General features: G+C 35.6%; 1 protein-coding gene across 26 annotated transcripts in view; it reads left to right on the plus strand.

Annotated features, from left to right (window-relative positions):
* Nucleotides 1-11,804: 11,804 nt before the first annotated feature.
* LOC127951178 (muscleblind-like protein 1) overlaps nt 11,805-22,888 on the plus strand; it is a 49,294-nt gene continuing 38,210 nt past the window's right edge. For 18 of the 26 annotated variants that reach the window (XM_052548905.1, XM_052548913.1, XM_052548916.1 and 15 more), the window contains exon 1: nt 22,451-22,663. The gene's annotated coding sequence lies outside the window, so the exon portion shown is untranslated. Of the gene's footprint in view, nt 11,950-14,237; nt 14,400-22,434; nt 22,664-22,888 lie in introns of those variants that run through there. The other 8 variants (XM_052548906.1, XM_052548920.1, XM_052548921.1 and 5 more) reach the window with 4 other exon arrangements.

Genomic DNA, 22,888 nt, shown 5'->3' on the forward strand with positions numbered 1-22,888 from the left:
TGCTGTTTTTGCCTGGTGTCCCCTTAAAGCTACTGTTGTTGTTTCTGGATGAGGTTTTAGTGAGTCCAGCAGGGGGTGTTCATTCTGTGATCTGCATGGTTTTCTGTGCCCCAGTATAGAATTAGAAACACTTTATTGTAAGAAGACAATGTCCTTTAGATGAGACATTAAAGCAAGGTTGCTGTGGTCAGTAAAAATCCCAAGGTGTGTCTTGAACGGAGTGGCCAGATTTGCCTGCTGGCAAGCACAGTTTCCTAAACATTGGCTCCTGTCCACTAATAGCTGGTGTGTGGCAGGCTTTCTGGTGCATTATGGCTGCATCTGGTGTATTGAAAGGATCTGATCTCACACTGCTCTGATGATTTAGGAAACAAAGGTGACGTTTACCTCGGTGTTAGTTTGTCTGCTAAACCTGAAGACTTGATTTTATTGAATATTTGCACCCTTTGGTTTTTGTTTTGCTTATTTAATGATCCTTGAAAGAGAACTCTTCTTATGAAAATATTTTGAAACATTTGAGATTTGTTGCTGAGTAATGCATCTCTTTAGTATCGTTAATCAGCTGCATTTCAGTGCTGTTATTGCTAATCTATAAATATACATCATGCAAAAACAAAACATTTGAATAGTCACTGATGCAAGACATAGGAAGGAGTTAATTATATTAAAACTAGTCTAATGCAGGTTCCTGAAATGAAATATTAAAGGGATAGTTCACCTAAAAAGTAAAACTCTGTCATCATTTATCACTGCCTTGTCATTCCAGACCTGTATGACTTTCTTTCTTCTTTGAAACATAGAATATAGTTTAAGATATATATATCTTAATGTCCGCATTGGTTACAAACATTCTTCAGAATATATTTTTGTTGTCTTCTGCACACACACTTTTGGTTGAGCCATTGTTCATATATGGATGAACCTGCAGAAATTATAGATAAATGACTTGATATTTCAAATATATTACTTGATATATATATATATATATATATATATATATATATATATATATATATATATATATATGTACATTTTTTAATTACTGTATTTATTTATTTGATATTTTTGCAGGTTTGGACCTCCATATTGATATGCAGTTAACTTATAATAGCTAAAATTTGGATTGCTGAATCATGTTTAAATGCAAATGTTTAATTGCATGTTAATGAAAAAATAGACATTCATCACAGACTGTTTGAATGCATGTTAATGCTGATTAAATAGCATTGCAGGACAGAAATGACACTGTATTGTCAATGCCGATCGCAAACAGAAGGTGGCAGTCTGGCAGTTTAATCATATGCTGACAAGTATGCAATGTTATTGCCAAATGGTTAGATACCTTAAATGCTAGCAGCTATTTAATATAATTAAATATATATTTCATCTTTGGTATGTGTTGGCGCAAAAAGGTGAAACTGAGAGTCATGATAACGCTTGCTTGCACACCCTGACACAAGTACGAGTGCAACTACAGCATTTAAATATGACATGAAATTCAATTTTAAATAAAAATTAAATACATCTTTTAAGGAAATCATATCAGTTGAGAAAATCAATGTAGGCCTACTTGCTGTACTAACATGCATTGAAGCCATGCAACTAACATTTCAAGAGTCAGGCTGCATTTTGGAGTGATGCTGTTGGAAACCTCACACCCAGGTGCAAAAACTTTGAGTTGTTCAAGAGTTAAGACACAAATGAAACAGAGACAAGACAAGGCAAGAGAGTGATGGGGTGTGGCTGCATGGGCGTCTGTATGGTCTGATAAATGTGTCAGCAGAAGGGGATTTTCATGCGGTCATGTCTAGATATTCAAATGCACATTGGTCAGCTATGTGTATTTTTGGAGTTGGTTGTGGCACTTGGCTTTCTGTATAACTGACCATGATACTGGAGTCTTACTTTTCTGGATGGAAGATCAGCTCGTTTGCCTTCATATAATGCTCAAAAAGAAGATTAACCCCGAGATAGCGGGCGATTATGAACAGTTATTAACAATTTGTCAGTTTGAAAACAGTATTAGCACCTCAGGCGAGATTAACACAGTCATAGTGATGGGAGAAAAGATAAACCTGTCCAAATGCTCAGTCTGTAACTTGAAGAAATATCATTCTTGGCTTAACAATCCCCTCAAGCTCTCATTGTTCACAGTTCTGTTATTGTTTCACACTGGCATCATGGGGAAAGGTAAGTTGGCTTAGTGCAGTGATCTCATTTTCAGTGCATTATTTAACACACCAATTATTTCTTAGTTTTTACATTGCTAGGATGTCAGTATGAAGTACCTCTAAAAGTGCATTTTTGCCAGAAATCATCAACAAAAGAAAGTCTGTGCATATCTATTAAATGCACTGATTTATTCATTACGACTCATTTATAATTCATAATTCATAATGATTTCTGTCCCGTTTTAAATGATCGCTTACTTAATTATGGCCTTCTTTAGAAGAAATCAGTGTAAGGTTATTTATCTGTTTTATGCATATGACTATGACGCTAATTGTGGCTGTGAACTATTTCCAGACGTTATGGAGAAAGCATCTGAGGTGGAATTGAATATTGCTAATAAAGTCTAAAAATAGGCATTTGAGCATCAGCATTTCTATGCAGGGGTCAGCGGCAAACAACATGGGCCGCTAAAGAAGGAATGTGTCAGCAGGCGTGTGATTTTAATGTGATTTTTAATGTGCTTTTCATTTTAAATATAACCAAATTTGCACTAGCATGGTAGCAAGGTCTCAGATGTCCATGCAATGGAGGGGGCCAAATATTTGATCAAAATGCATATGCAGAAAATCTATTGCTTTTGTTAAAACATTACAAACACAAACTTGATTTTTTTTTTCTGAATGTCTCGTCAAAATAGCATTTATTTAGGCAGAGGACCAACAGCTTAGACAGGAAAGGCTGTCTGACCAAACGCAGCTGGTTTATTTTAAGTGACATGCAGGGGTTGGTAAATCCAAAATCTGAAATAACTCTTAAAACAAAGCAGTATATACAGCTGAGTACACATAAAAAAAAACTGAATAATGGAAAGTGGCTGAATTTAAGCAAGCTAAATATACATTTTCCTAGATTTGTAATAGCATGACAGATATTTTAGGTCTCAGATGCCCATGCAATGGCCCAATCTTTGCACTGGAGCTTAACCCTTTAATGCATGTTGGATGAAAAGCCATGTTTAACCATTCAGGCTTACATTCAGAATCAAGAAAAATAATTTTTTACTTGAAATAAAATAAATCATATATAAATATGTAATAACTTATTTATATAATAAACTATATTTATTTTATTTCAGCTGGTTGTCAAGTTTTTCATCTAGTTAGCTTGATATACTAAAATATCTAAAACTTAAATTATAATAAAATGAATAAAAACCATACAGATGTTTAAAAAACGAATAAAAATTAGTACTCAAATGTGCGACAAAATTGCTAAAATAAAAATGTAATATATAAAAAAACAAATTCAAAATATTAACAAAACCTATAAAAGTACCTCACCGACACTAAAATAACATTGATAGGTAATTATATTTTACATGAATAAGTGTGAAAAAGCTCTAAGAACCTATCAAATATCTACTACTAACTTATTTTAAAATTCTCAACAGATGTGTTGCCAGCTTTCTCAAAATTCACCTTTTAAGATTTTTTTTTTAATCAAATTTTCTAAGGAAAGATTTGACAGTTTGCTTAGCTGAAATGTAGTCACATTACTGAAAAAGTAAGTTATGTTGTTGCTTAAAACTACTTAAAGCTATAAATGAAGACTTTTAACTATAACAAAAAACAGAGAGAGTCAGTGGTAGTTAAAAGTCACATTATTCTGCATAAGCAGCGGTCAGTTTCATGACCCTGGGAATAGGAAACAAATTCGATTTGGGATCCAGGCGACTGTCCCAGTTAGCTTGAACTCGAAGACCATCTGTGAATTTCCACAACGCTTTCCACAAATAATCAATCATCCATCAGGCGAAATCAAAGAGAGTGCAGTCACGCACCAGACTGCATCGCTTCCCCACTCTTCATTCTCTCTCTCTCTCAAATCCCTCTTTTGCTGAATCTGTGGCCTTCGATCCATGCGAAATGGTTTCCTTGCAGAAACACCTGATTTTTATTTCTGTGAGGCTTGTTCATTTGTCAGCTTTGTCAATAGTGGGGCCGTCCATGTGACTGACAGACCGTCCTGGTGCATCACTCCACTTGATTCTGCAAGTAAGCAATAATATCTGACAGAACTCACAGCTAAATCCAAACTCAGCATTCACTTGAGACTCAGAGTGGATCTGATTTGCACCAGAAATGCTGTTTTATTCTTGTAATGATCATAAATACAGAGAAATATTGAGAGCTGTTTGCACTATTCAAATACTAAGTATCTCGAGAGGATAAAATAATTATTTGATATGGTAGATAAAAGTTGAGATGGAAACAAATTGCATTTATTGATGATAAATAAAAACCTAATTATCGTCTATTTAAAAAAACAACAACATTCAGTTCATTACCTGTTTCATTTAAAATTTCCAACCTGTTACATTTTTTTTTGCATCAGGAATAGTTCGTCCAAAGAAAATGTTTGTCATAATTTACTTACCCTAATGTCGTTCCAAAATGACATGAGGATGAGTAAATGATAACATTTTTATTTTTAACAGTTTGTTAAAACTGTGTGATCCAAATGGTTAGATATTTAATTTGCAATTAAAATACAAATCTCAAATCTTAAAATCGAATAATAATAATTATTTTTAAGTGTACACTATATGAGTAAGTTTCCAAATACTTTTTAGGGCTGCTGTGCTGTACATGCTTGTCAAGTCAAATTATATATAAGCAATTCTAAATAAAAACCTGGTTTGAGGTAAGCATATTATTTAAAGAACTGTAATTTATCACCCACAGTTTACACATTCATTTGCCAAAAACAAGTCTGTCAGAATAAGAATACCATTTCATTTGACAGAAAACACAATAGATATCTGTTTTACTCTTTTTATACATTTTAAGATCTACCAATTAGGAAATGTTGTCGAGTTATGGTTTGTAGACATTAGTTTGTTGCATTGCATTGGGTTCTTCAGATCAGCATATTTAGATAGTAGATATTTTTCATAGAATCTTTTCTTAGTGGAGCTTTATCAGGTTCTACTATGATATCAGGTTGTCAAACCTTTTTGTCCTTAGGTCTTTTTATCTTGGATTTAAGTGTTAAACCTAGACGTAACCTTACACTGGACTTTTGTAAATGTGCACAGACCTCATTGCCCTCAGGCGTGGATGATGACAGGAGAAATTTTCACACATTGCATCATCTGCTCACACAGGTGATGTCAGTGCATTATTAAACCCACAGTGTATTTGGACACAGTGTGATAAAGGCCTGGGTGTCTCAGCGTGTGGGTTGCGCAAATGACTGTCTTTAGCTCAGCTATTTTGTGGGCTGTTGTTTTCACTTCTCTCCGTCTCTTACCCCCTCTGCACAGAGAGTAAGCGGTGTGACCGAACTATAATCAGCAAAAATGTGTTTACAATTTTTGGTACCTGATAAGTAATAGTGTTTGGACTGTTTTTGGACCGTTTTGAAAAGAAAAGCAAATTACTTCATTCCATTTGCATTCAAGATCAACCATTCAACGCTGTTCCCTAAGCTATTGTGAGAAAAGTTCCTTAAATGTCTTTCTTTAATTTATGGAAAATTTTAATTTATCAATAACTATAAACCAACATTTAGTTCTAAACTACCTACTTATCGAGCTTAATTTAGCTCAATTTACAACCCTGTTACCTATTATTGTATAGTTTTGTTCATACCTTAAAATAAAAATCTAAAATATATAAAAATAGTAGAATCTGATGTTTATTGCTAGAAAATTAAATCAGACAAATTAGGGTTTTAATCTGTATTAAGAAAAGCCCCAAACAGGGTTGCAAAAAATGCAAACCTCATATAAAATAAAACAGTAGAAATAGAATAAAATAACTAAATAAAGTAAAAAAGTAAAATATTATATGATAAAGAGTATATAAATATAAATTATAAAGACAATATAAATATATATATTATATGATTATTTATATAATTAATATTAATATGTAATTTTATGATAAAATAAAAAAGCAATTGCAAGACAGCAAGTGCTTTTCTTTCTCGCTCTCTCATTTGGTTTCTCCATCCTTCCTTTACTATTTGTAATACAATAATTAACATTTTTAGAAATATATTTCTTTAGGGTTAATAAGCCATTATTTTATATTGTAAATATAGTGTACTGTATATTTTTGTGTGGTATTTCATTTTTAAATCAGAAATAAACATTAAACCAGACAACAAGTCTTTGTTCTCTCTGTCTCTTTCGGTCTCTCCATCCCTCCTTCCTTCCTTCAGTGGCAATGACTCAGGTCTCTGGAGTTTGTTTTTCCCCTTTTCTCCTCCTAACCCTCCCTTTCCTCTCCTTCTCTCTCGTCTTTTAGTGCATGAATCCTATAAGCAGATAATGACATCCCAATAGAAGGCGTTTGTTGCTCGGTCTGGGCGTGGCCCTCTGCTATTTTCAGGCGCTGTCATGTGATTGGTTCAATGAGGGTATAATTATGTCCAGTGCATGAGAGAATTCACTTTCTCCCTCTCATTCTATCCCGCTCTTGTATTTAGTGGGGTGATGTTGTATCTTATGGTTGTTAGGCTGCAAATGGCAACAGCCGTGGTGTATAATGAATGATTTAATGACCTTGTTTATTTCCTTTAATTGAAAAAGGTGATCTGCAGTTCACAACACATGAGTGAAAATCTAAACACATACAGGCTCATGCTGGGTGACTGTTGTAAAGCAAATCTACTCTTCTGTAAACACGCGGCCTGGCTGTGTGTGTGTGTGGAAGCAGTTGGCACTTTTTTGGAAGAGGATGGCAGCCTTGTGCCAATAGCATTTGGGGAAAAATGGAAAAGAAGGAAAGGTTTGCTATAAAATTCAGACTGTGTTTTGTTACTGCTCTCTATCTGTCTGCCAGATATTGAGAGACATTTTCTATCTATCTATCTATCCTTACGAAAGGAAAATATATTTACCAATATATTGTGATATATTGTAATATATTATTTTCCCTTTTTGTTTTCTAATATTTTATATGTTTGAATACATTTAATAATATATTGATGATACATATATTATATAATATTGTAATGATATTAACTCCATAACTACGGGAAGAAGGAGGCGGGAACCAGCGCACAATCCAAAATGAAACTTTAATATTCAAAATAAACACAAAACAGCGCACCAGCCCCTCACGGACGACTGGTGCGCATAAATAAAAAGCAAAACATAAAATAATGGCCCAGGCCTGGTCCTCTCCCGTCCTTCACTATAGTCGCTCCAGTTTTATATCCTTCCATCTCCTACGTGGGACTCGATACCGGCGGTGGGGCGCAGGTGCAGCTCATCTCCAATCACTACACCTGGCCTCACTCCTCGTTCCCACGCCTCTCGGCTCCGCCCCACTCGCCACAAATATATTGCAAAATATACAAATAATTGCCTCTTTCAATATATTGAAATATATTGGAAAAAATAAATATATATAAGAGTATATGCCTAATATATTACATTATATTTTCCAATATACTGCAATATATTTTTGTTTCATAAGGGTATCTATCATTCGTTCATTCGTATCGTCTGTTGTTTTTTCATTCTATCATTCTTTTGTTCAATCTATCATTCTAACATTCTTTCTAACGTTCTATTGTTCTATCCTTCTGTCCATCCATCTATTTTTGTAAAATCTTCTGGTTCGGGGTGGATTATCGCTTCATTTCCCAGAATGCCTCGCTTGTAATGAATTGAATTGAATTCTATTTCAGTAAATTAATTCCTCTTCCTGTCATTCCAATCTAACTTCCTGTAGGGTGTGGCCAATTCGATTGAAATTCACACTCAGTTTTTCAGTTCTGAATTTGGTCGACTCTGTGGGTTGCATGACTTAAGTAAAGTTTTTTTTTTTTTCATGCGTTCATGTTTATAAATTGTAAAATCTCAAATCAAATGTCTATGTTAAATGGATATTGATAGTGTTTGAATTGAAGACCTCTAAAGAACTGAAATGCCGGCACCTGTGAACATGTCTATATTGATCTGACCAGTCACAGCAGTTCAGTGTATCTATAATTCATTGTGTCTGCTTTCATCTTATTGGCTGAGCCCAGATGACATCATGAGCTGAGTGCATCATGATTTTAAGAATGAGGAGAGCTCTGCATTAACAGACGTGCGCCACATGTTAATGTACCATTCATTAACTTGCTAGGAGTTATCGTCTGGGAGCAAGAGAGCATGAACAATACGATTATGTCAGAATGAAAAAAATTGTATCCTCAAGACAGCTTAATTCTTGTCTAGTATCTTCCTCTCATTTTCTGTTTCTCTCTCCCTCAGAGTTTAATCCTTTTTTCTATTTACACAGGATTAAATACATAATCAAACGCATCCTAACAGCTGAGAGATCAGGAGCTTTGAAGTTTTTGTGTGCTATAATAGTTAGAGAATTTCTCGTAACTATTTGGACAGAAACATTCTTTTCACAGAGTTGTGTTTTACTGATTGCTGCTGGTAGGATTTTATGCATTCATTATTGTTTATCAATATTGTATAGAACATCCCAATATGTTTATTAAAGTGAAGTGAAGTGAAAGTGACATTCAGCCAAGTATGGTGACCCATACTCAGAATTTGTGCTCTGCATTTAACCCATCCGAAATGCACACACACAGAGCAGTGAACACACACACACACACTGTGAGCACACACCCGGAGCAGTGGGCAGCCATTTATGCTGCGGCGCCCGGGGAGCAGTTGGGGGTTCGATGCCTTGCTCAAGGGCACCTAAGTCGTGGTATTGAAGGTGGAGAGAGAGCTGTTCATGCACTACCGCCACCCACAATTCCGTCCGGCTCGAGACTAGAACCCACAACCCTTCGATTGGGAGTCCGATGCTCTAACCATTAGGCCACGACTTCCTTGGGATTGCTGTATTGACATCTTTTATGTTGAAATTGGAAGCTCTGGGGAACATTTTACATTGAGGGGACCCGGAAAAAAAAAACATTATTATTTTAAATATTATATATTATAATTGTATTATTATATAATTGTTTATAATCATAATATCATGATAATATAATATTTTTATTTTTATTATGTAATTATATTAGTATGTAAAATATTGAACATGGATTATATATTACAGGTGCATCTCAATAAATTAGAATGTTGTGGAAAAGTTAATTTATTTCAGTAATTCAACTCAAATTGTGAAACTCTTGTATTAAATAAATTAAATGCACACAGACTGAAGTAGTTTAAGTATTTGGTTCTTTTAATTGTGATGAAAAAAAAAAACCCCACCAATTAAAAAACCTCCACAAATTAGAATACTTCATAAGACCAATAAAAAATAAAAATAAATTTTTTTTTGTGAATTGTTGGCTTTCTGGAAAGTATGTTCATTTACTGCACATGTACTCAATACTTTGTAGGGACTCCTTATGCTTTCATTACTGCCTCAATTCAGCGTGGCATGGAGGTGATCAGTTTGTGGCACTGCTGAGGTGGTCTGGAAGCCCAGGTTTCTTTGACAGTGGCATTCAGCTCATCTGCATTTTTTGGTCTCTTGTTTCTCATCTTCCTCTTGACAATACCCCATAGATTCTCTATGAGGTTCAGGTCTGCTGAGTTTGCTGGCCAGTCAAGAACAACTTTTGGCAGTGTGGGCAGGTGCCAAATCCTGCTGGAAAATGAAATCAGCATCTTCAAAAAGCTGGACAGCAGAAGGAAGCATGAAGTGCTCCAAAATTTCTTGGTAAACGGGTGCAGTGACATTGGTTTTCAAAAAAAAAAAATGGACCAACACCAGAAGACGACATTTCACCCCAAATCATCACAGACTGTGGAAACTTAACACTGGACTTCAAGCAACTTGGGCTATGAGCTTCTCCACCCTTCCTCCAGACTCTAGGACCTTAGTTTCCAAATTAAATACAAAACTTGCTCTCATGTGAAAAGAGGACTTTGGACCACTGGACAACAGTCCAGTTCTTCTCCTTATCCCAGGTAGGACGCCTCTGACATTGTCTGTGGTTCAGCAAGTTCCTTGACACGTCTGTGTGTGGTGGATCTTGATGCCTTGACCCCAGCCTCAGTCCATTCCTTGTGATGTTCACTCAAATTCTTGAAACGATTTTGCTTGACAATCCTCATAAGGGTGCGGTTCTCTCGGTTAGTTGTGCCGGTTAGTCTTCCACTCAACTTTCTGTTAACATGCTTGGATACAGCACTCTGTGAACAGCCAGCTTCTTTGGGAATCGTGGAAGTCGACCGCTATTAATGACATATTATTTGATAAAAATGTGTGTTTGTGTGTGTTTCACTAACATTCCTGATGAGTGTGCGGCGTTGCTAGTAAGCAACGAGCTAAACAGCAGCTGGCTTGATGATGCAGGCAAACCGTGGTTCGGTCTCCAATATTATGATATGAACACAGTCCAGCGGGGGCAGGGGGAGGGGGGAGCAATCAAACTCGGGTTCGGACCAGGCAAGCGAACCAAGTGTGAAAGCTCCCTTAGACTACTTCAGTCTGTGTGCATTGAATTTATTTAAGTTTCATCATTTGAGTTGAATTACTGAAATAAATGAAATTTTCCAAGACATTATAATTTATGGAGATGCACATGTATATGAAACATTACTTTTTTATTACAGTAATGTTTTTTTGGCTCAATCATTTTCCATCATGCTCAGGTTGTGTGACTGTCAATGCAGATCCTTGTCTCTTCACATGATGTGAGTCAAGTTACAAATCTTTATGATTGTTCATACACTTCAAAGACTATCATTTTCTTTGCACATAGGTACCTATTTTGGTATTAGCATAGAAAGTAATAATTTCTGGTTCAGACATGAACGCTTCATAGAAGAATCTCTGAGTCGACATTTTGTAATTATAATAATTTAAATTGTATTATAATGTCACAGTGTGGGCAACCTTGATTTCCTACTTATCACTAGACTGCACAATTTAAAGGGCAAGTGCACAAATTTGTAAAACTTCTCATTCGAGAGAGCATTTTATTGGTCACAGTTTGCATTAATATTCTGTTCATTTTTGGGATTCTGTGATAAAACATTTCAGCATTCTTTGATTAATTGAAATTTCAAAAGAACATCATTTATTTAAAAATGTTTTGTTACATTATACATGTCTTTATTGATACTTTTGATCAATTTAGTGCATGCTTACACAACCAAAGTATTAATTTCTTAAAAATAAAAAAGTTTAAAAAAATTACTGACCCCAAACTTTTGAACAGTAGAGTATTTTGTCAACTTGTTCTAGTACACTATACATACATGACCTCAGAACACACAGACATGGACTAAATGAACAATAAAACTCAAATTTTGAAGTCATCTGATCTTTAACTGCATTTTAATTGCATTTGAGTGATGACAAACCGATATGAGGACAGGAAAATGTTGTTGCTCTAGGTATCATCAAGAACTGCTGATGTGTCTGCTTTGAATCATAATGCTTCTGTTCATGCGGGTCGCTGGGAAATGGATGAAATATTATGCAGTTTCCTCATGTTGTTACAGATCGAGACACTCATTGGCTGATCGGCATCTGCTGACCTCACATTCACAGTTGATTTGTTCAGTACATTCTTACTGTACCCTGCGTTTTCTTTCCCTGGCTCTTTCACTGTCTGCTCTCCTCTATCTCTCCTCTCTCCATCAGCTTAGGCAGAGCGGAGCAGGAATGCACCAGCTGTGAGCCGTACTGCAGTGCCAGGGGACTGTAAAAAGGGACGGACTGAAAGGGCTTCCTGTCGGCAGACAGCAGAGAGGACATACGGGACTGGATCTGAGCGTCTCAGAGTCAGGTAGGACACAGAGTGTCTTGTGTGCCATTACTCAGAGGGCTAGACGAGGACTTCCTGTCCACCAGTGGCTTGGGAATGCTGTTGGAATGGGTTTTTCACAAGCTAAGGATGTTTGGCGTCCTGATATTCAGCGACGTGCCAGGTTAGAAGTGAGCTGGGAAAGGTTTGAAATGAGGCATTGTATGTTGAGCAGTCTTTCTTTCTCTATGTGGTTCATTTCCTAAAAATGCCATCATTTTTTCATTCCTCTTTCTCTGCATCAGGTCCTTTGGTTCAGCTATGGGGTAGGTTTTTGATGGGAAGTTTATTGGTGTGTTGGTTCCAGGTAACATTCATCAGTTTCAACAACAGATGAATGGCTCTTTAGAAAACCACAGATTGCTTCTCTTTGGAAGTTCATTGGAATCTATGGAACATAAAAAGTTATTCTATTGTTTAACAAGAATTTACTTATCTCTTATCAGTCTGGAGGTACTTAAAGGTTTTTCATTTGGTTTTTTTGGATTTTTTTTTTAAAAGGTCATGTCACTTGGGAAGGTTCTCCTTTTAACATAATTTGAGCTTTAAAAGATTATTGTTTGACACCATAAGGACATGTGGTCAACATGAAATGCAATTACATCCTTTCTACTTTATTAAATAGGAATTGAAAGGGAGAGTTCACCCAAAAATAAAAATTCTGTCATTTACTTAACCTTGTGTAATTTCTTCTTTCTTTTGTGCATGGAAAACAAATGAAGATATTGTGAGGAATGTCTCAGTGTTTTGTTCATACAATGAAAGTTAAAGGAGTATAAAGTTGCTTTGAGATTTGCAGAAGAAAGAACATCATAGGTTTGGAATGATATGAGGGTGAGTAAGTGATGACAACATTTTTAAAACTGGCTTAATATATATATATTCTGAATTGGTTTTATAATTTCATTATTCATTGGTCATTATTAATTAATATATTTTCATTCAGTATTATGTTTTTTGTCACTTATATTTAAAAAATGTAGCTTTTCATCTAATATTTATATTTCTTCAGATTTATTTAAACTAATAAAAATGTTTCAGTTTTAATAGTTTTAGTTAAAAGAATCAACTGAAGTATTAAAGTTATGGCAATAACAGAAACCATTGATTACCATTGGCATCACCATTGGAATACCATGTTCCAGGTTAAAATGCTCCTCAATGTGAAGGAGTGAAGTAACCCCCTACAATATACAGCAAGCTGGCATTAACATCTGGCTCCGTTTTGTTGAGAAACACCCCCTTTTTCGATCTAATCAGTTTCACCTGGTTAAAATCCTTCTTTTTTTCGCATTGAATGTTCTGTAGATAATGACCAGAGGCTTTACTTGTTCAAATACACTAGCCTTAAATTTGTTTCTCTCTCACATCAGTGTCAGTAACACTCGAGGGGGTTGCATCAGTGAGATGTGTGAGTGTTTTTGTACCAGGTGAGTGAGTTTGGAAGAGGAACTCTACCATCAGCTCAGTCATGTGGAGCGTCTGAGATAACACACCTGGCATGAGTGAACTACAGACCTCAAGTAACCTCTCTCACACACACACACACACACACACCTGCATGCACGCGGTGTCTATGCACACTAATTCACATGCAAACAGAAGAATATGCTTCCACACATGCATACAGTGACCCACATGAAAGAAATGTCAAACCATGACACAAAAAGATGTTTGTTACAGTAAGTTTCAAATGATAAAACGATACATTCAATGTTTTTACATTATTTGTTTGCAGAAACAACTTAGTTTAAAACTTTTCAAGTGTGACTCACATGCAAAAAATTTTTAAAGTATGGCTCCCATTTTAAAATAGTTTCTCGGGGCTTTTGTAGAAAGCAATTGCAACCCTCTTCCTGTGCAAGGCGTGCTGTGTTATCTTTAGCAGTGTATGAAAGTTGTTTCCTCTTTTTGAAACTGACTTTTAGGGTGTGTATGTTAGAATGATATTTTAAATGGGATTATCACAGTGCTTTTTCCTACGTTTAGGATTTGGGAACGTGTTTATGCGTGTGAAACGAGTGTGGCAAACTTCTCAGAGTCTCTGAGGAGGGCAGTGGTGTTTTCTAGGGGAAAATGACACAGCTCTCTCTGTGGCTGGTACACCCAGATGCAAATAAGATAAAAGAAGGTTTCCATGGTGACAGAGAGAATAAGAGAGAATGATCGCTGAACACACACTCACAGTTGCTTCAGTCTGTGCTTTATCATGTGATCACACATTGAAACCCTAAACACATGCACACACTTAAACATCTTAACGCGGTGTTTTGCATGCATGCTACACTATGCTTGGTCGTGCACTGTGACACACCAGGGCATATGTTAATATCAGTCCCATAATGCATTGTGGTGAGCCACATTGGCTGGTGACACATGTGTAAGTTCCTGTCTCACTCTCAGTGGAGATACAGCTCTCGCACTACACGCGGGTAAGAAAAAACTTACACAAACAGCCTCAGATATACATATTTAATGTATATGGTCTGTCTGGATCTATAGCTCCGAAACTATTTATAAAAGGGAATTTCTGAAAAAAAATGCTTGTTTTATAATGAATGTGTATAATTCATTGCTTTAGAAAAACTAACAGTTACATTGATTTTAGACCTTTTGAGTTGTTTGCTTATGGCCCATTTACACTTTTTTGCATTGTTTAATGTGCGTACAATTGGAAAGGTTTTGTTTTATGAATATTTTGAAAGTTTACGTGTTGTTTTAGCAGTCTGTTGATATGTTTTCAGTAGTAATCTTTCTAAATTTGTTAAAAAAAATTTAAAAGATTTGCAATATCTTGACCATAAAATGATTTTTCAGCCATATTGCAACTTTTTATTTTGCAGTTTGTAACCATAAAAATATCATATTAAATACTAAACAATTAGTAATTATATTACAATATAATAATATATTTCATTAATATAATTGAATACTTTACTTACTGTACACTTCATGCATGTTTACACAGTTTTCTCTTAAAACGACTAACATTTTTTTCAGTGTGTATTCTAACACGCTCGAATGCTTCCTCTTGTGTCTCTTTGTCTCGTGAATGTTCAAGTTCTGGTGTGCAAGCCATGTACATGGCCTTTTTTGTGTATGAATTACTTTGTAAATTTCCATTGCATGAAATTGTTGGACTTTGCTGAAGAGTCATAATAGCTACTGATCGCTCTCTCTCTGTCCTTCTGACAATGCTCCACAACTTATTTGATTATATTTAAAGTCAGTTTGAAGAATCAGGGATGTAAATCTACTGCCAAGCGCCATTGGCCAGGTTAAACACACCAGCAACATCGCTTATGAATGTATGAGATGTTTAAAAGGCGATTTGTTATTAGTATATTAAGCTGTTTTTTTCTCTAAGACACTCTTGGGAGGTGTTAAAGTAAGGTGTGATGTTTTTGGCAGGAGGAGATAAACAGCCGTTCTGTTTAGTAATTCAGAGCTGTTGTCATTTTTTCCCGTTTGTTGTAGCAAAGTGTACTGAAATGCTCCTTTCTCAACATGCTTTGGGTCAAACAGTGTTAGGCTTTGTTAGGTTTTGTAAGACCTTGTTCCAAAAGAGGACGTTTGCAAACTGAGAACTTCTCACTCACTGTTACTCATAAACTTCCTGTTTTCTCACCGTTTTAACTGTTTCAACTAGTTTCCTAATTTAGAGTTTTCTGAGTGGATACAGAGCCTCTGAACTAACCCTTTAACATCAGATGTTTGCAATATCACTGCACAAGTTTAAAGATTGACACATTTAGTAAATTAATTGTTGTTTTTATGAAGACGTCATAATATTTTATATATATATATTTTTAGATATTTTACACAAAATAAAATGTTGTGCTTTCATTACCTTACAATATTTTTTCAGTGTTATTTCTTATTTCTTACTAACTAAATTAACTGTTTAATGAAGCATAACATTTAATGAATATATATATATATATATATATATATATATATATATATATATATATATATATATATATATATATGTGTGTGTGTGTGTGTGTGTGTTAAACTATTAATCGTGATTAATCTCATCCAAAATAAAAGTTTTTTTAATGTGTGTGTATACTGTGTATATTTATGATTTATATATGAAGACACACACATACAGCAAATATTTTACAAATATTTACATATATATATGTGTGTGTGTGTGTGTGTGTTTGTATAATCTTTAAGAATGATACATTTCATAAATGAATAGCTATAACTTAAGGAAGCATAACGTGTAATGAAAAAAATGAGTTCTTTAGTATATGTATTTGTAGCACTTACTAGGCCACATGCATATATATATATATATATATATGCATTTTGTGATTGTTAATTGTGGATATTAAATTTGGTAAATCATGCCAATATGTTGAAATATAAATGTGTAAGACAGCACTAACAAGATAACCTTTACTTTTGTTTTTGTTACACCAACAATTCACTTTATGAGAAGAGTTTTCTATAGCTTATATAGAGAGATCGATTGCCGGGGTGATGATGACACTGCAAATGTGTAAATATAGTCTTCCCAGAATGTTTCTGTAAATCATACAGCCATGAAAAAGCATCATTGTTGTTACCTATGAGGAGAAGGCCTCCAGAGATCAATAAACCTGAAGGAACACAGAGAGTTCTGCTGTCTTAGCCTTTTTAGTTCGCTACAGCTTTGGATTATTTAGAGCTAAATAATGAATCGACACCTCAAAGACTAAAGAGTAACTTGGAAATCCTTTCATAGTGTTTGTAAACTGATTATTGCAACATCAAAGGTAATTCTACTATAAAAGTGGTTGTAGCATTGTGATGTAGGGCAGTGCTTTAGTTTGGGTGCTGTAGTAACTCAAGGCCTGTATGCCTTCGATAAATCAGTAAAGTAGGCCAGCACAATGCTGCTTTTATCAAGGGCATTTGAAACTTCGCCAGTGACTTTCAGCAGTGCAAGCTAGACGCCGATGCCCAGCGCCAAACACCTGAGTGGCATTTACGCTGTTCAGACCATGGCTGATGTCTGTAAGCATCGTCTTAGCGAACTGTGCTGAGAGAGATGGCATAATATTCAGAAAAGCAGGGATTTTACTGAATAATTTAATAGATCATTTAGCTTCGAGTAGCTCTGCTCAGATAATGTGATAAAATATAAAAGATATGTGGGACTGTGCAAGAGAAAAGGGTGTGGTTTGCAGGGTTTAAATGAGGTTATCGGATGCCAAGAGGTGTCCAGACTTACTGAGTAACGAGAATAATCTCTAACCCAGCAAGAGTTCACATCCACCAGCCAGCACAATTTACAGCATCCTGACACATACCAGTGCTGAGACGAGAGAGAGAGAGAGAGAGAGAGAAACAAGCATTGCTATGACTGAGACTAAGACTGAGGTTTTTTGTGCACTGAAAACTTCGGTCGCGTTCAGTGTGTATATCTGGCACTGATTTGAGAGCTGAGAATGAAGGCATCATGCAGTGATTTTTGTTAAACATGGTGCTGACAGTTGTCTTTGCCACCTTATGGTTTTTATTTCCTGATCTGAAGGCGAACTTCCTGTCTCCGCTCCATGTTCAGGTATGACTTTCATATTTTGCATGATTCAAAATGGCCCTGTGTTCGCATAAGCCGCACGAGTAACTATGTGTTCTCCAAATGGGTTTTAGCACCAGAAGGAACTTTTTCTCCACATCGCCATTCCTAGTGTGACGGAGTAAGCGAAGCCAGACCCAGTGGATGTGGTTTTAGGCATCGGTTTATCTGAAATAAACAAAAAGTATTTTAAAAACAAAGTGTCTGTTGGAAATAAAGATCAATACATTTGGAAAATGATGTAACCTGTTGATACATTCCAAGAACTAATCACTAGATTTGCCAAAGTTTGCCAGGCTAGCGGCAACACAGTTTTGGTAGATAGATACTTCAATACATAGAATTTTATTCAGGTCACTTAAACTATATAGAACTGTAATTTCTGGTTTGTTATCTGAGTTTTGCGTTTCTGTAAAATGATCAATAATTTTTGTCAGGATCAATGAACTATGAACATGACTGACCAAAATATCTGGAATCCTAAAAATAGCCAATGATTTGGAGACAGGCTCCTGAAACTTTTTGACAGGCAGAAATTCTGTTGCTCATACAACGTTTTTGCTATTTTGCATACAATATACACAGAGATGCTAAAAATGTGGTTTTGTAACACAGGAATAAATTCAATTTAAAAATTTGTTAAAATAGAAAATAGTTATTTTAAATTATAATATTTCACACTATTACTGTGTTTACTGGGATTTTACTCATATAAATGCAGCCTTGGGGAGCATAGGAGACTTCTTTCAAAAACATTAAAAATATCACTGACCCCAAATTTGAATGCTAGTGTTGGATAAACAATCTCTTCTTGTCTAAACTGGGACTTTATACTGTTAGTTAAACATTTGTCTAGGTAAGACTGTTTTACACCAGCATTCCCAGCCTCTCTTTCTGTAAACTATATATGGTCTTTGACTAACTGCGTAAACAGCCACACCCAATCACTTTTACTCCTTTCTCTTCAACTTGTTCACTCAGACATGTTTAAGCTATAAATGGTGAAGCATTAAAGAGAGACCTGTGAGAGATGGTGTGAGGGTTTGAGAAAGAGAGGCACGTCAGGGTTGTAGCTTCTGAATAAGTGTGTTTGACGATCATGTGTGTATCTAGATGTCTGTTTGGTGAGTCAGTGTTTGGCGCAGAGAGGTCAAGAAAACTCTGAAGAGTTCTGACCGACATAAATCAAGTCACCCCAGTCAGCTTGTGCTTTAACTCACTTCTCTATCATTATAATGCATTGATAGAATACACACATAGTCCACATGAATATGCATTTCTTGTGCAGGCATGCAAAGGTTTGTGCCCTCCAGAACGTACTCCGAAACTGTCAAACTGTCGAAACTAACAGACTACAAGCTAATTATAATATATCTTAGTTAAGTCAAGCTGTCCTTTTGAAAGAGTAGCTAGCTAAAAAACTATATTAATATCAGGATAAATATACACTGCAGTTCAAAAGATTTTTTTAATTATTATTTTTTAAGAAATTAAGAGCTTTTATTCAGCAATAGTGGATTAAATTGATCAAAAGAGACAGTAAAGACATTTATAATGTTACAATAGATTTTATATAAAAGTTGTTCTTTTGATCTTTCCAGTCATCATAGAATCCATTATCTAAGCCTTGGTTGCATAAGAAACTTCTTTTAAACGTTAAAAATATAATTTACAGACAGATCTATCAGATTAACTGTCCAATTCTCGCATTTATTTTCATATAACTTTTGGTGAAAGGAATTGAACTTAGTTATATAAGCTATAGTAAATGCAACTGATAAAATTAAAAAATACACTCATTTAAATAACCAAAGTTGAAAGCATGAAAAGGAGCGTTTGGCAACTTTTTTTTTGCTTCAAATAAAAAATACTCAGAGGTTAAAATGAATCAGCATATTATTTTCTTGGTCCTTGAATCATTATTTGCATGAATCCCTATGAACAGACTAATTCACTGAAATGAATCAGACTTCCCAGCTTTACAAGATTCAATGCCAGACTGTTTTGAAACTGGCTGAACGAGATTTTGTTACTGGAAAAAACGTTAATAAGTTTTAACATTTAGCTAGTTTTAATTAGTTTTGTCCCAGTCATTTAGAGAGATGCACATGTTAAATTAAAAGGATGCAAAACTTGAATGTTTGGCCATTTTAGCAGTCTGCTAATAGATTTCCATTTAACAACTAGAGAGCGAGTGAGAGTTGTTTCAGTGGAAAGTATGACCATTTTTTCTTCTCGTGTGACTATTTCTGCCACTTTCATCACTCTTGATACCAGAACAAATTTTAGAAGTATAAGGACACAAAAGTATGAGTGGAAAGGAATAAGACAGGAATTATTGGATAAGAAATTTTCCCCTATGTGTAATATCTGAATGAATCAGTCTGTTGAAGGTAATGGGGAAAGAGGTAGTCAGAGTGAAATGAGAGTGTGTTGGTGTGGTTGTTAATATAAACCAGAGTTGGACTGTAGCCTTGGTCTTGGTGTCAACTGCATAAATTATCATAAATTTATCACTGATCCCAGCCAAAGAGTACCTAATCAGGCTAAACATTCTGATATCAGGCCTACTGTAGTTCACATGAATGTTTTCCATTTAAAGGAAAACATATAGTGTGTATGACTAAAATTGTGTTTATTATGTGTTTAAATGGCCACACTAACCACCCTGACGTCTAGACATGGGGAAATCGACTTTACAGTTGTACTTTAAACAAGAATTCATTTTATGATGTCAAAAGATATTTCCATTTATATTCAAGTTGGGTTATGTTTTATTATTTACCCCTAAGATTCAAGCACAAAGCTGAAACAAAGATGCTAAAAGGTATAATTTATAATAGGTGTTATCATGTATGCCATAAATAACAGATGTTTTAGTTGGTATATTCTGCATTCTGTTTTAATTACTCAAATTGAACGAATGATTAAATGACTGAGAGAGAATGAATGATTGATATAATTTGGATTGATTTGATTGACCTCTACAATTTCTTTTTTTATGTTTGGCTAATGTTTTGGTTGTATTGTGTTTCTCTGCAATTGAAAAAAGTTTTTTTTTTTTTCTTTTTTCGCCACACCGGTATATCAGCCATTACAGATAAACTATTAACATATAACTTTTTTTCTGATAAATTGACCCAGAAAGTTACACGTTTTGCATTCTGACATAAATGTGCTTAAAGGGATAGTTCATCCAAAAATTCTGTAATTAATTACTCACTGTCATGACGTCCCAAACCCGTAAAACCTCTGTTCATCTTCGGAACACAAATTAAGATATTTTAACTCTCTGATGCTCCCATAGACAGCAATGTAATTACCACGATCAAGGTCCAGAAATATGATGTCACATGGATTATTTTAAAGATGTCCTTACTATGTTTCTGGACCTTGATCGTGGTAATTACATTGCTGTCTATGGGAGCATCAGAGAGTTCTCAGAATTCATCAAAAATATCTTAATTTGTGTTCAAAAGTTGAACAGAGGTTTTATGGGTTTGGAACATCATGACGGTGAGTAATTCATTTTTGGGGTGAACTATCCCTTTAAAAATAAAACAGTTTGTGGTTGGTCATTCTAAATGATCTCTTCCTTTGTAAAAATTGATGGTTTTTAGACAGAAATAAAGCTTAAATAAAATATAAATATAAGAAAAAACATTAGAAAAATTTTAGAAAAAAAAGAAAGAAATGTTGTATTGGCCACTAACTGAAATAAGTTTAGGTTAAGGTACTAATTATTTAAACAGAAAATAAATAAATAAATAAATAAATAATTACCTTAGGCTACTTAAAGTAAAAAAAGAAATAAAAAAATCACAAAAGCACATATAATTACTAAAACCTAAGCTAATAAAACCCAAAATTTAATACGATATAAATAACACTAAAATAACACTGGTTTCCTCTTATTTCCTCTCAAATGCTGTTGACATTTTAGGCCCTCAAGCTGTAGACTTAAAAGTGCTCATCAGTACGACAGCTCTTCTGACCCCACACACACTTGAGCTTTGCACACTTCCCTGAACTGGCTTCGTAAGTGAATCTTAAAACAGTTCTCTCCAAAACCAAATTCCTTGTGTCGAAGGGCGTGTGAACAACAGCAGAATTATGATTTCCTTTTTCTATTGACTTCTGCAGAAAAAGCTCTAAATGTCCCTTTATTATTGAGATTATTCCATCCTGAGTTGCGTGTCATTTTTCCAGCAGTCAGATAGAGTCACAACCGCAGTCATTGCTGGGCGAGGCTCAAGTATGCAAATAATGCAATAAAGCTTTTTTCTTAAAGATAATGAATTAATGTTCCAGCTTCAAGGCTTTATTGCCATCCAGGAAAGTATTGTGTAGTTTAAAGTGACTCTAAATCCCGGCCATGTGGGAGTTTGTTAGTATTAACATCAGTGAGATAAATGAACACAACCCAGTTCTCCTTTAGATCTTCTTTAAATAAATAGGCCTAGCTCATGGTTTAAATGTATCACACTTTTCAAAGCGGATTATTGGGAAAAGGCTTCATTCAATGATATATTAACCTCCCGAAATGGCCATAACTGAGATAGTGATGATTCAAAGTCGAATTAAGACCAAATCCTGTCTTTCCCAGCAGCAGATAAGGTTGCTGCACAATGCACCAGGTGTGCAGCTTTGTATGTGCGCGTGTCCCACTGCAGTCTGGTGTCCAACGCAGACAGACTCCTGGGGAAGCATGGTGTAATCTTACAAGCACACTCGTTTTCTTTTCTTTACCTCCCTTTCCTTCCCTTTGCCCCATCCCCTTCTCATTTTCTTCTCTCTGAGGACCTCACAGTGGCAGCAGCACTTCCTGGTTGTGTCGGTGGGCGGTTCCAGTCAGCGTGATTGGCGCTCGAGCTCGGTACTCTGCGCAGTGCTGCTGTTTCTCACAGACTCTCGGCTCACATACACACAGACTGTGGCGAAACCAGCAGCCACACGCGCAGCCTAAGCGCTCTGTCTCTCTCTCTATCTGTCTCTCTCTTTTTCTCCTCCTCTTTGAGAATGGTCCACCCGGTGCCTGAGGTTCAGCTGTCGCGGCCTGCCGCCCGTGTCTGATCTCTCACCCACACATACGCGCGCTCAATACTAATCATGATGTGAGAGGTAAGAACTGCTGTTCTATACCATTTGTCTTTTGCAGATCTAACAACATTGCACCACTTTTGCATGCTTCGTAGGTCTGGGATTGGGGGTTGTTCAGTGCGTGTGGGCTGTTTTTAACTTTAAATGGTGCTTTTGTGGTGAACTATAGTTTATGTCTAGGTGATCGCAAACATCACGGGAATCTCAGCTGCATTCGAAAAAGTTGCGCGTGTGCTTTTGACAGGG

This window comes from Carassius gibelio, chromosome B2, assembly GCF_023724105.1.
Source record: "Carassius gibelio isolate Cgi1373 ecotype wild population from Czech Republic chromosome B2, carGib1.2-hapl.c, whole genome shotgun sequence".
Classification (NCBI taxonomy): domain Eukaryota; kingdom Metazoa; phylum Chordata; class Actinopteri; order Cypriniformes; family Cyprinidae; genus Carassius; species Carassius gibelio.